Source organism: Plectropomus leopardus, chromosome 8 (genome assembly GCF_008729295.1).
Source record: "Plectropomus leopardus isolate mb chromosome 8, YSFRI_Pleo_2.0, whole genome shotgun sequence".
NCBI lineage: Eukaryota > Metazoa > Chordata > Actinopteri > Perciformes > Serranidae > Plectropomus > Plectropomus leopardus.
Window position 1 is genome coordinate 32,539,295 of NC_056470.1, and position 14,711 is coordinate 32,554,005.

General features: G+C 38.6%; 1 protein-coding gene across 1 annotated transcript in view; it reads right to left on the reverse strand.

Moving 5' to 3' along the window:
• Positions 1-14,104, reverse strand: part of pkig (protein kinase (cAMP-dependent, catalytic) inhibitor gamma) — a 34,000-nt gene extending 19,896 nt beyond the window's left edge. Inside the window, exon 1 of the mRNA XM_042491362.1 lies at positions 13,883-14,104. The gene's annotated coding sequence lies outside the window, so the exon portion shown is untranslated. The remainder of the gene's footprint in view (positions 1-13,882) is intronic.
• Positions 14,105-14,711: the final 607 nt, after the last annotated feature.

Here is a 14,711-nt window from a genome sequence, read left to right on the forward strand (position 1 = left end):
AGTTCAGACAATCCCCAAAAAAACACAGTCTCACATCTCAATCTCTGAATAGCATCGCAACTGTTCGTTTAGCGTCCCGTCACGCTCCAGATTCCTCACAGGAAGTGTTGTTACAAACACAAATGTGTCAGGAGAAACAGATTTTATGACTAAACACGAAAAACGAAACAGAGACGGCGCTCGTATGCACTGATGGAAAGAGAAGTCCATTCACTCAAGTGCTGAAAAAGTACTATTTTTCAGGTACTTTACTCAAAGATGTAATGTAACAAAGTAATGATACTTCATTACATTACTTGAGCATTTTTTGGGAAGTGTCTGAACTTTATATTTCTTTCAAATTATACGTTCCCCCCCTATTTTTCCCCGACAGATTTTAGTTATGCTGAAGGGGAGGGACGGACGTATTACACTATAAAAAGAAACTAATTGTTTTAACTTAATAATATGACTTGGAATAGATAAAGACATAAATAAAAAAAAATAAAAAAAGAAATTTCAGAAACTAGACAATTTCATCTTTTAAATGAAGTGGCCACACAGTCCCTCTGTAATAACCTTTCCATTTCGATATGCAAAAAAGTATAAAATACAAGAGAAGGTGGACATAAAAGAGGCAGAGATGACAACAATGAATCGATGATCGATCATTTGGTCGTTAAGAATTTAACTGAACATGTGAAATTTAATTGATAGAATATGAAATAATGTCAAAATATATTCAATATGTTGCTGTAAGCTTTGACTGAGGATAAAACACAATTTCTTTTGTTTGAAACAAGCAAAGTTAAGTAAAGTGCTAACAATTTACAGCCCCAATCAGAGGTTAAAAAAAGTTAGCGTCTGTGCTGTCGTAAAATTGTAAATTGACTAATTTTGAGAATACAAGTTGACGTAGTTTTGTAATGTTTAATGTCCTCAGGTGACTCCCTTTAGCTTGAATTTCACATTAACAGCACGGAGGCTGATGTGCTGCATGCAGATAACTGCTGCGCTCGTCTGTGATTTTCCTCCCACTGTTGCTTCTATCTATTCTAATTCTACTGCAAGGTTGCCCGCTTCTATTTCTGTGCACACATTTGACAACACGAGACCTCAGCAGGAAGCAGGTGGTTTGTTTGCCCATGTTGTTTATACCCTATCGTTTTTTCCCAGGCTCTCTGCGCACACACTGGAGGCTGAAAGAGACCCTTGAGTTGACGAAGAGGAGGAGGAGGAGGAGGAGGAGGAGGAGGAGGAGGAGAGGGAGATAAGGGGATAGGAGAAGAGGTGGTGAGGGAGGTGTGGAGGAAAATGAGAAGAGGTTGCTGAGATGGAAAGCAGCTGAGGACAAGGTATGATGACGAAAGGAAAAACAGGGAAGACGTGAGGTGAAGAGAAGGAATGCATGTTTATTTATTGCTTTCTAAATAAGGAAATATCCCTCGCTGGCTGAAAAAAACGTGAGAAACACGATCCATCCCCCCGGCTTTGCTGCAGCGCACAACCATTTGGCCGATTTGTAACAGAATATATGATTTGGTTGCGGGCTGCGTCCCTCTGCACCACCTGTTAGATGGATTTCACCCACAACTCCCCCCCTCGTCTCTAATAAAATAACAGAAACCACATCCAGCCAAAGACGGCTCGCTTATACAAAGCCAGACATCTGATCGCTCTGACCACAACTCCTCTTTATGCAGCAGCTAAAATAATCTGAAGTCGCTCCTCTCACCTGCACCGACGACCACGATTGCGTCTGAGGTTTGCGGAGTAATTCAACTCGGCTGCATCATCACACTTTTCTCCCACAAGTCCAGGAGGACGTGGGCGTCATGTGATTCGATTTGCTGAGTTGACGGGGATAAAAAGGCACCTACGTAACACTCCCTGTGAGCAAATACAGGAAAAAAAGGAGCACAAGCAACCAGTGCACTTTCCTGCAGACCTAGATAAGGAGGCCACGGCTCATGTACAGCACAAACTCCTTCACTTGTTCTAATGTAAAACCAACCTACTGGGACACCGGTGCACAGGGGTGGACTCAGATCCTTTACTCCAAAAAAGTCCTTCAAAGTCCTTCATTTAATGTAATTTATTGTGTATTTTTACAGGGACAGTGCACAATCAAAAGTAATCAGAGGTAGCTTGCAGCTAATTTGAATCTGTTGTCCCTGGGCACAAACAGCAAGAAGCCTACACTTTGGTATTTAATGAACTTATTCACAGAACCAAAACATGATTTGAAAATGAAATTTAAAGTTTCAACCTTTTATGAAATGTAAAAAAGTTTCATATCCGTGGTTTGCGGAAACAAACACTGCGAACATTAATTCTGGTGATTGGGCTACATATTCAGTAACTGTCACATTTCATACAGAAAATCATAAAAGCTTCAGAAGCTTAAAGAGGCCGAAAGAGAATAAAAATGATTCATCAATCATTGATTAATTGGTTAATCACTGCAGCTCTACATACTGTTAGAGGTCAACCCCCCTCCAAAGGGTCATAAAGAGCTCTGCTGCACAAATTTGTATTCATTTTTGGGGACTTTTCTCTAACCTTTGCTTCATAATGAAATATTAATTGATTTCACCTGGGGGTTTGCCTCGAGGCTCAGACGAACCAAACCGACATCAAAGAACTGACCGCGACAGAGGCCGACTGTTGCAATGCCTCACGTTGCTTGACGCGGTCAAAAAGTTGCACTTAAACACACCGCAGACCACAGCCCACGGCAAACTCGCACATCGTTCTGCGTCTGCGTGAGAGGAAATGACTAACAGTATTAGGTTTCTTTTAACACCGTTTTCACACAGACTGCCACGTCATTGTGAGAATATCTGTGCTAGAACTGTAAGATAAAGATAAACTCCGAGCAGATGTTTGCCTCAGTGCACCAGAAAACACTGATGCTTCACACACAGAAGATCTCTGCAGTCAACACAGTTTCAAGGTGGACACCCAAAATTAGTGTCACCAATTCAGTATCCGAACGTCTCCCCTTCTGTTCCTGACCTTTGACGTCGACAAAAGAACTGAAAAGTGTTTCAGCATTTACAATGTCACAGCTGACCTTTGACCTCTTGAATATAAAATGTCAGAACTTCATCATTACATTTTATTAGACATTTATTTGAAATTTGAACATATTATTTCTTGAGTTATGGCCAAAAATATGTTGTGTATGTTATAAGGTCACCATGACCTTTGTCCTTGGACAATTGAATTCTAATCAGTTTATTCTTTAGTCTAAGTGGAAATTTGCGCCAAATTCAAGGAAACTTCTCTCAAGGTCATCTTCAGAAATTGTGTTCATGAGAATGAAACAGGTGTAAAGTCACAGTGACCTTGACCTTTGGAAACCAATTTCTAATCAGCTCATTGTTGAGTTTAGGTAAATGTTTGTGTTCAATTTGTATAAATCACCTCAAGGTGTCACTTTTTAAGGAATTAGACGGATGCAAGGTCATAGTGACCTTGACCTTTGATTACTAAAAACAAATCAGTTCATCCTTAAGTCCAAGTGAATGTTTGTGCCAAAATTAAAAAAAAAAAAAAAAAATCTCTCAAGGCGTTCTTGAAATATCTCATTCATTTGACAGCCTCCATCAATGCTGCTTTCTAGTGTTTACTGCCCTGTTTTCCTCTCCGTGACATTAAATTTGACACCAAAATAAAAAATAAATAAATGAATAAAAAATAAATAAAAAACCCCACGCTCACCAACAGTCTGCTGCAGAACCATGTACACAGCTCTGGTCTACTTGCAATAGAAAAGCAGTCTACAGCCTATTTTCAGTGGGTTTATTCGTGCTAAAAAACAAAACAAAAAAACAGGCGTTAATTCAAGTGGAAAGGGGGTATTATTTGTATATTTAATTACAGTCAACTGAGTCTGACTAAGCTTTCTGTTGACCTGCGAATCATCATGTAGTGCTTTCCTACAGCCCATTTAACAATGACAGTTTATTTATCTAATCAAGAGTAATTAACACATTTAATGAATTGGGTTTTCCTCTAACAACAGAGAGGGATGTGATACACTTTTAATCTGTCACTGTCAAATGAATTTTAATGCTCACTGCTTCCTGTGAGCGACCTTCTTTCAACGTCACTCATCGTCTCGCCTCCGCTGGGATTTGGATGAAAAAAAACTTCTCCAAAAAAAAAACAATCAAATATTTTAAAGCAAACTGAGCCTGAGAATTCCCAAAGTGGATCAAATCAAAGCCCAAAGCAGATCACAAGCTTACGGCTCCCCATCAAACAGCCAAGGTCACGCTGTTCCTTTTACCCTGCAGCATTTCTCTGCCTCGTCGCTTCACATGGAGGCTGAAATGGGCCACTCCACCTAAAATAATCAAAGCTCATTTTCATCTGATTTTTTTTTTTTTCATGCAGAGAGATTCTCATCAAATCAACTTTCACTGACTCGTGAGGCCAAAGCAGGACACGTCTCTTTTACTTACGAACCAGTTCACACGGATGAGAATGCATTTACATAATAAGGCTTGATTAAGAATTCTCTCGCCAAATAAACAACAGTGTTTATTCAACACCTCAGCCCTCTCTGTGAAATGTATGCTGATGCTGGGCCGGTCCAGCTCAAGCAAAGAGGGCGTAACTCGACTTTGCTGCATTAAATGCTGAAAAACAGACGTGCTGCCACTTTGAAGAGCAACAAATAATGATATTTATCAAGCAGAGGAAATACACGAGGAAAGGATATGAGTCTTATAAATGTAGAAACAATAAAAGACTAATGGAAATGTAATATTCATCCAGTATATGGCCACTTACTGTGAGCAGGGTTGCAGCTGCAGTTCATAACTGAGCCAAGCCATTTAAATTGGCTCGGTCACTATATAATATTTCCTGTGCCAGTTTTCAAATGGAATTACATCGACCAAACGTTTAAGTGCTGCTCCACCCAAAATCTATCCTTTTGACTATGACACACTCGTTCCATTATAAGTCACCAGTTTGCAGTGGCTGTAGTCAGTTTGAATTCACAGTGGTTACAATGTTTTTCAGTGGTGACCCAGTTTCAATTCCCCCCAAAAAAGGAAGCTCAGTTTGTTCAAAACATTCATGTCAATGTCTCAGAGACAGTAATATTGATATTTCAGTTATAAATTCATTACCATTTAAGTTCAAAAAGTAATTAAAAAGTCATGAAGATGTGATGAATAAGGCGTTTAAATTGTGTCTCAAAAATGTTGGTTTAGAAATATTTTGCTTTTAATGCAAAAAGTTAACTTAATGCAGAGTGACACCAGCCCAGTGGCATTTTGGGGAATGTAACGTTGTGTGGTGAGGTCATAGGTAAGCATAGCATTGTGGGTAAGAGCATCATGGCTGAAGACGCTAAACATACGACTCCAGAGAACGATGTTCTGCGTGTGGTCCTAGAGGCAAACATTGTATGTTATTTTGTTTCACGTTTATCTGTAATGTTGTTAACAGGCGTTAAATGGACATTTGTGGTGCATTTCGATAATTTTGTTTTATTTAAGCGTGCTAATTAGACTGCTTAATGATGGATGCCAGATTTAGAGTGAGTGGAAAATGTATGTTTTGCAAACTTTTGTCTTTTCTTGTAGTTTCGTGTTTGACGGTGTTCTTCAGAAAACATCAGGGCGAAGCGCGGCCATTAATTATTTGGACCGGTGTAGCTTCAACTCACTTTCACTCACATGTGGCTAAAAATGGTCCTTCACCACCAGAGTTTAACAAAACAAGGTCATAACACAGAAAAATTTAAAACAGTCACAGACTGTTGTTTACCTCGCCGGCGCCAGGAAAAATATTCATGTAAATAGAAGTTCAAATGAAGAGCAATACACTGAAGCTTCTTCACTTTGCCTCTATAAGGCATGAATTTCATGATGTTATGCAGCCTCATTTTTCTTTATTAAAAAGTACGATTGTAACGGGGGGGGTCGTCTTGCCTTTAAAAACCTTTTGAAACCTGGAATGACATCACATTTTTTTGTAATGTTCAGATGCTTTTCACATGTATTAAAAGCTTGAACCAAGAGCAAATTTGTTTTATTTTCTTTTAATTATATGAAGAAGTTCATTGCCATTTGGCAATGAACAACTTCACAAATCAGTAGATTTATAAAAAAAAATTAAATAAAATTTTAAAAGCTAAGGAAAATGTCCAGAAAAGTGTATTTTTAAATTATCATAATATCTTTAAATGATTTTACAGATTTGTTCATTTTTTGAACATTTTTTTCATTCCTTGTTGTTTTTTTCTTTTCCTTTTTACTTTTTTGGGTCAAATTTTCATGTTTTTCTTGTACTTTTTTATTAATTTCTTGCTAATCATTGCATCACTTCTTTTTCAGTTGCTTAGTGCCTCCTTTTCCATGTTTTGAAAAGAAATCAAGCCAATTTCCCAGGTTTCAAAGGGTTAATCCAGCAGCTGGGGTAGTTACAGCACCAAAATGACCTCTGTATAAAAATGATAGCCAGAAGGACAACATGGGTGTGACATTTTGATAATGTGTTATACCTGAAAGAGATTTAAAAAGCAGCTGACAGCAGTTATCAGCTATCTCAAAGAATAAGAACAAGCAGCCAGAAATGCCGGCAAATTGGGAAAACAATGAGGTCTAGGAGCTCTTTACCCGTCGAGCAGAGGACGAGACCAGCTGCCACATAACAGGGTTGGTAAATGATTGTTATTGCCATGTTATGCCATTTTTATTGCTTATAAAGCATTGCCGACGCATATGCAATATGCAACACTGGAGACAGACACTGTTGTGTTTTACGTCACGCCTCTTTTGCTTCTGCGACGCCGGCATGTTTTCTAAAAATCACACACTGAAGTGGCACACTTAGTTCTGTGTTAAAATGCAAATGCACCATGAAGAAGGGACTTTATACTCTGAGTAAAAAGGGCCGGGGGCATAGTCACACACCAGAGGGGTCCTGCTTGTCCTGCAGCTGTATCGCCTGATCACCTCCTTTTTGTTCAATTTAGCACAACCATCGTGGCCTACGCCACCATGTGCATTTAAGTAATATGTTTCATATTTGTGCAGCAGTGAGTCTGAGTCGCTCTGCAATCACTAATCCTAAAACACCAGCTGGCAGCCGTGTTGCAAACTTGTTGCCAATGAAAGTAGCTAGCACCAGCTCCAAAAGTTGCTAAAAGGTGCCAGATGATGTCATACACTCATTTGAATATTTGGAAAGTCAGCATGCATTAGTTAATAACAATAAAAGTGTCAAGCTTTTGGAAAATGGTGCCACTTTCTTCCCTGAATACTCCAACTTCATGTACTGCGTATTTGTATGAGGGTACATCTGTTTATTTTCCTTTTTATATATTTTTTTTGCTTTTTATTTATTTATTTACCTCTTTAATTTCTTGCCTGTTTATTTGTATCATTGTTATCATTTGTATACTGCATTTTTACTTAGTCTTTCATATATGTATTTAAATTATTTCATGTTATTTTATTTTATTTAATTTTTAACTGTGCTGTACCCTATACCTGATGTTTTGTATATATATATTTGGTTTGTCAATAACAAAAAAATAAAACTTTGTACCACAAAAAAAGAAAAAAAAATCAAATTTTACTGAATTTAGACACAAACAAAAAATCCTTGACAAATCATGTAAATGGTATGAGAGCTTTGACTGGCAACTAACACCACAAACCCCAGTGCACACCTCCTCTACGCTAATAACAAATATCCTCCGATGAGGAATGAGGTCACATCGATGATTTTGTGGGCCTATCATAGCCACAGTACAAAGAGTACATTTGCAGACAAGCAGCCCGTCCACTGACCTGCTCTGCCTCAAGCTGACCAGCAGGACGGTGCACCCAAGTGGCTAATTAAAAGAAAACTGCTAATGAAGGCTGGAGCGCTTTGCTGTGTTCACTGTCCTGGAAAAAAAAAAAAACAAAACATACTTGCAGTAACTGAAACTGTTGTCAGTGATGTTAAAATCACTATGTTTCGGTACAGAGTAAAGCCAGCAGACCAGCACAAATCCAGCCATAAATAGGTGCAGACATCACCCGTTTTATCAATACTTCATCCCGCTCCACCTCCTCCATCAGACCTGTCAGCCATCATCGCCACTGTGGCTATTTATAGCACCTGTATCATTAGTTCATTAAATGTGCCACCACAGGCTGTGACGTCTCAATCAGCCCCAATTAAAGTCAGAGAGATAATCAGTTTGACTTTATTTTAAAGCAACGTTTCCGACAGTTTTTACAAAGAGCTTCCCAGAATCACATAAAAGGAGCCGAAAAATTGACAAAAGTAGTCCCCCCCTTAAATAAATTTATGTGCACCTTTATGTGTAGAATGCAAATATATCAGACAATGAGTTAACCCTTTATCACCTGGATTGGCATTAGCTGTCTTGTGCTGTGTGCAGACACTTTTCACTCGCATTTAAACCTCTGAAACCTCAGAATATTGGTTTGATTTCTCAAGAAAACATGGCGCAAAAAAAATTATGAGCAACTTGGAAAGAAATATCCCATCAAATTGCAAAAATATAGTAAAAAGTGACACAAGTAATTAGCTAGAGGGGATATCTGAATATTATTTTCTTATTAGGGAACATTTTCCAGAAAGCTTTATTAATAATTCATTTAATTATATGTTTTAAATTATGTTAAAAAAATTTACATTTACATAAAAACATTTGGTTGACTAATATAAAAATAAAATAAAATAAAATAAAAATGGACAGCAGATTTAATTTCTTGATTCCAGCTATTTGACACATCTGCAAATCAGACAAATTTCTTTGGAACTTTTCTGGCGAACGTTTTACTTCTTTCTAATTTTTTGGGTTATTTCTTCCATGAATCCGCTGCAAACAAGAATTGGTTAATTTATTTTTTATATTTTATTATTTAGATTTATTCTCTCACCTTATATTTCTGTCAAAACATCCATACAACTTTATAAATAAAAACGTGGGAAACGCTGCGGTTTCAGTGCATACTGTGGTTTATACATCTGACTGGGGGTCGACCGATTTTGTTTTTCAGGGCTGACAGATATGCAATTACAATAAAAATGAAAATCCTTCTGTCAATAATTAGAATTTGGACTAAAACAAACTCCAACACAAAACTTTGTTTAAATGCCTTTAGCAAAAGTTAAATCAAAACTACAACTTTCAACATCACATACAGAAAGTTCCCAGCAACTTTTTTTAGAAAGTCAAGTGAAGAATAACTCCTTCAGGTTTTACAAAGTAAAAGTTCCTCCTATATTGACACTTTCTTTCATTTTTTTGATTAATAATTTTATCGGCAATCATTAAAATAAGACGCTGTTACAGATAATCGGCAAAACGCCAAATATCAGCCCCAATAATCTGACGATGACGATGTGTCGAGCCCTACATCTGACCCCAGACATGTTGCATATAGATGCTCACAGAATAAATAATCATTTTCATTTTTAACAGGCCGAGTCTCCTGCAGTGAGAGACCCTTCTGTCTGCTAAACGCCACGCTGAAGGCCGGGGTGATGATGGCGCTCATTTTCTCCTCGGGGGGAAGTCAGGGAGCTAAAAACAGAGGAGCTTAAGTCCGCTGCACACAAGGCAAGAATGTGGCTGGAGGTCAACGCAGTTGAACCGACAAATCCCCGTCCACAAAATATGTACACATTAAACCCATGATTATACAGAGGGAGGCATACAAAAATAGACCCCGAGCAGCGCGTTCACATGGCACCAAACAGCCTGCTGCACCGTTTACAGCTGCAGGACTGCTGTTTGCTGATCCCCGTTATCTTGAACATGCAAAGGTCTCCGAGCAGGCGACTGACTGTAGACATTATCGCAAAGAAATCTAGAAGGCACTTTAACCAGAATTTGCTATTTTTATCTAAAGCATGCTTTGTCCGTTCTGCAGAAAAGCTTCGAATCCAGACGTGTCTGATTCACATTAAAGAAGTATTTAACCCTTTCACAACTGGATTGACATGAGTTTTCTTGTGCTGCATTCAACCCTCTGAAACCAGAGAAAAGTGGTTTGATTTCTTACAAAAAACACAGAAAAAAACCCCAAAAGAAACAGCCTGGCAGGGAATGTACGGCTAAATCAAAAAATAAATAAAATTACATTTAAAAAAGAAAACGAAATGACCTGAAAATTAGCTGAGGGGAATCATTTGATATTATCCAAAAAAATTAAAAAGATGAAAAATGTCTGCAAAAATATATTCATATTTTTTTCATTAAATATTTAAAATTATGTCACAAGTATTGAGTTAGTATAAAATATATATATATATATATATATATATATATATATATATATTGAATTTTTTAGCTCTTTCTTGAGATAATTTTCTTGTTTGTTTTTTACTTTTTTGGCATATTTTCAGGTAATTTTCTTGTTACTTTTTGATTGTTTCTTGCTATTTTTTTGTTATATTGCTTGTCGCTCTCTTCCTCATTCTTTTAAAGAAATCAGTATTCTCAAACTGGGAATTAAAACAACCTACGTGCACTGCAACAAAAAAGCTCTTTTCACCGTCAGCAGGACTACAAGCGGAGCACAGAGAAGCTCTCTGGCGGAAAAAAAGAAGAAAATCTAACGACCACTTACGGAAAAACAACCACACAGTAACTGTCCCACCCCCGCTGTGTGTGCTTAATGCAGACTCTCAGCACCAGGATATAGGGGTCGTGATGTTCTCAGGGTAATCATGTTATTGTTGGCAGCCCTCAGCAGGAGCAGATATGACTGAAGGAGGTGCAGGAGGAGAACGGTGTTTCTGAGAGTGTCGCTCATGCAGCACTGCAGATGTAACTGGTATCGTCTGATTTCTCTTGATTTTGCAGCTTTCTGAAAAACCAGCATCACTGATTAGGAGATGCATAACACACAAAGGCCTCTGGGGACAAGCCCACGTAACAGCCAAAGCATGTAATCTTCACCGTGTTTTTGCTCTTTTGTTCTTCACAGACGTGTTTTGATTCGGTAAATATGATTGAGATGCAGGAGGTTCTGCAGGGATCTGATCAAGGTCAGCAGGGCATGCGTGCCTCTATAGTAGCAGTGTTTTTTCTTGCATTGCAGCGCCCTCGAATCTGGCGACTCTCCACCCCCTTTATCCATTTTGAAGGATAACAGACCGTGTTTGGTTAGCTGGTACAAAGAGAGGAGCCGAGGCAGTCGAGAGCTAATCTAAAAATAAAAAAAAGGCACATAGACAGACTACAGAGTGTGCAGATAATCTTAAATTCATCAGGTGGCTTAATATCCTACATTATGGGATTTTTTTCATATGTACAGAAAAAAGTATCTGCTTTTTAGTGTTAAAATTCTGTTGCCATTTAAGACAGATTCACCTTTAGCTGGCAAATATGCAAACATGTGGTGCATTGTTTTTGTCTTGCATTACAGAAGATTATTAGTCAAAATCTGCAACTAATTTGTCACCAAAAGAAAATGTTGGCATTTTACTTTTCTATAAACAGATATGTTACATTTTCTACACTTCATAAGCATCATACCAGTGTTTCTAGAGTGATGTGGTTCTGATTACATGTATGTGAGCTGACTTTGTAATTTGGGGTGGACAGGATGACGGATAGCGTGTCAACAAGGCGAGACAGCTGCAGACTAATTTTTGAGACCAGTGAACAACAAATTCAGTGTTTTTAATGAGACATCTGCAGCATTTCCAGCCACCAATAGCAGGTATATTTTTAGTGTGACTGTGCCACCAAAATGGGGGTTTTTTTTTGCAAGATTTTGGTGAATGTGCCACACATCTGTGTTTTTTAGTGAGATATCAGCAGTATTTCAAGCCGTAACCGTGCCAACAAAAGCGTATTTTAAGACAAAACATGATCTTTTACTTACCATAACCAAGCGGTTTTAGTACCTAAAAAAATAACTCAACATTCACCACAGCCCTAAAGAATTTAAAGAAACGTTACTTTTTCTTTACATATCCAATACGTAATAGGATACAAATGCTTCATATCTGTTTCTTGCAATGTACAGTGGCAACATTTATTCTGGCATTTAAAATTAATTTGATAATTGTCATTATTCAAGAGACCAAAATATTCTCAAGTTCCAGCCTTAAATTAAGAAGACTAGTTATTTTGCTTTGTCTTATATGACAGTAAAGTATGGAGCAGAGTTGGTCAGACAAAACAAGCTATAATATTATCACCGGGGGCTGTAAAAGGCATTTTCTGAGTCAAAAGATTAATCAGTTAAGCCAAAATATAATCTGCTTAAAAATGGAAATAATAATGTAATGCAGCACTACGTATTGACCTATATTTACTCCTTTATGGTCTATTTAACCCTTGGAGACTGGATTGACATCAGTTTTCTTGTGCTGCATTCAAACACCTTTCACAATCCTTCAGACCTTTAAATGTGAGCAAATTGGTTTTATTTCTTTCTCAGATTATGGGGAAAATAAAGGCAATAAGCAATTTGCCCAGCAAATTGCTTAAAAAAAAATCACCCCCAAAAAAGTCAGAAAAAGGTGACAAAAATGACCTGAAAATCTAAAAAAAATCTATTTTTCTAGTTATATATTTAAAATTAGGCTAAATAAATAATATCTTATAATAATTATTATTATTAATTTTAATGTTGACACTTGTTTCCCCGTAATTTCCTGCTTTTTTTTCTTTTACTTTTTTTCCTTTTTTGTTGCTAATTTCAAATCATTTTCGTGTAATTTTAGTGGGGGGTTTTTTTGGGGGGGGGGGTCATTTCTTTTTTTGTCGTCCATAACCTTCTCTCCGTGCTTTTGAAAGTGCAACAGTTTGCACGAGCCATGAAATGTCAAATCAGGACATAGCACAATCCAGCCACCACTGGCCTAAAAATAAAACTGGTTGTTATACTGCAACACTGCCACTTTAATCACAACATTGTTTTGTGTCTAGATTACATGTTGAGCGTGCACGCTGACTGCGCTCAGAGGAGAACACTGTTTTGGTTGCAGCCAGCCAGCCAGTCGACAGTGAAACAAACCACCACAGGCAGGCAAGAAGCCACTATTTATCTTCACCAGTGCCCATGCCCAGTAACACTGGCACTTGCCCAGCAACACTCAAGCAAAGTGGGGGGTCCCAGGCTGCTCCCCCCCCACACCTCCTCCCTCCTCCCTGCCTGCTGCTGCTGCTGCTGAATCTGAGCACCATCTCCATCCAGCCCTGTCATTTCACCTCCAGAAAAACTGGACTGACACGCTCCTTCTTCTCTCAGCAGCTAGGTTATTGCATGAAAACCTGCTGTCATCGCTGCCTTGTTATCTAATCCAGTTAGGAAATAGAAGTTGATTTGTGTTTACAGAGAGGTGTGTGTGGGGGGGGGGGGGGGGCTGCATGCATTGACAGAGCAGAAAAGCACAGCTGATGAGAGAGGAGATGAGAGCTTTCAAAAAGCTATCCAGGCTGTCATTAGCTCCCCTGAATGCAGCAGCTAATGTGTGGGAAGGACGTGCATGCCAGTCCTTTAAAACTGCACACACACACACACACACACACACACACACACAAGCATAATGGATGCACTAGAATGCCTCATACATTCGAGGAAAAAATGTGATTAACATGCATAATGTGATGCACCGAGGGGGAATTAATTTAATTAAGCGTGTGTGTACAGTGGGCACCAACGGATCTGCAAAAAAAAAAAAAAAAAAACGTGGATTGTCTGTCGTTGGTCGTTGTGCAGGCTGGAAAAAATGCCTTTTCAAATCATGAAAAAAACCAACCCTCGCTTCGTGACTCTGCAGCTCCCTGCGGCTGCACAATTCAAACATTTGTCATTTTTTACGCACACAAACCCACACTTAAAGCCGTTTTCCCCCTTCGCTCAAACACACACAAATAAAAATCGCCACTAACCTTGGTCGGGTCGCCTCCTGTTATCCACTTGTTACAATGGAAATTTAACACCATGGATCCCTCCAGTTAAGTTTCCTGGCAGTCGGACAAAAACGCAGCAAGCGAGTCGAACCGGGCCGAGCCTGACGCACGCTGGTGTGGATAAAAACCTCCCGCGGTGCTGACAGGTGTGTAAGAAGCCTCGGTGGTTTTTCCTCTCAGGGTACCGTCTGCAAACAACGAGAAAAAAGGTTGTGTCTTCAAACAGCTGTTTTCCAAAATGGAGTTATCCGTGTCTGAGCCAATCAGAGCGAGCCTGTGGAGGCTCCCACTCCTCTGTGGGCTGGAGCCAGCAGCACACTGCACTCCCGACATCAAACACACACACATTATGCATCTTTTTTTGTATTAAGGGATGATTCACTGTAGCTTTCATGTCACAGCGGCTTTATTTAGACGCACATCAAACCGACAGACACTCCGGCTGATGAGGTTTCCTCGCAGGGAACCCCCCAGATGTTTCTATTGTTGGTTTTTGCAGTAAAAAAAAAAAAAAAAAAGACATATGTGGATATATTATTTAAGCGTAAAAGTACTTTTTTTTCATACTGTACAAATACTTTGTAACAAATAAAAGTCCTGCATTAAAGGGAACGTTGGTATTTTTAAGCCTGGGTCCTATTTTTCAGTTTCTTTTTTATTCATTTATTTTTATTTTTTTTTTTTTTTTTTGGTGCTGCAAGCCGTGAAACATGCTGCAATGTAACCACTAGGGGCAGTGATTGTGATTTCTCAGCAGTTTCTGGTTTTTGAAAAAAAAAAACAGGAACTTTTTACAAAAAAGTCTTTC